The sequence below is a fragment of the Penaeus monodon genome, chromosome 31 (assembly GCF_015228065.2).
Source record: "Penaeus monodon isolate SGIC_2016 chromosome 31, NSTDA_Pmon_1, whole genome shotgun sequence".
Taxonomy (NCBI): domain Eukaryota; kingdom Metazoa; phylum Arthropoda; class Malacostraca; order Decapoda; family Penaeidae; genus Penaeus; species Penaeus monodon.
Window position 1 is genome coordinate 28158788 of NC_051416.1, and position 297 is coordinate 28159084.

Consider the following 297-nt stretch of genomic DNA (forward strand, 5'->3'; position numbering starts at 1 on the left):
CTGGTTCAATAGGCCTACAAAATATTTTAAAATTTGCAAAACCCATCGTCTACAACCTCGGGTATAACGCAGGTACCTGGAATAATCATATACTTATGTATATAATACTTACTGATAAGATGATAACAAGCGCCTTTATCTCGTTGCAAAGCCCTTTATGATGTTTAGTCACTTCATGCTCCTCTTAGGCAGATTTCCTTTCATTTTGTCAAAGCGTTGGGAACCAAAAACTAATAATTTCACGAAGCTCAGAAATTTGCATATTTGATCAGATGATTAGACACGACAGTGAGAAAC

The 297-nt window shown here is 36.0% G+C and overlaps 1 protein-coding gene across 1 annotated transcript in view; it reads left to right on the top strand.

Moving 5' to 3' along the window:
- Positions 1 to 297, top strand: part of LOC119592943 (protein trapped in endoderm-1-like) — a 24501-nt gene that overhangs the window by 21190 nt on the left and 3014 nt on the right. The window lies entirely within an intron of this gene.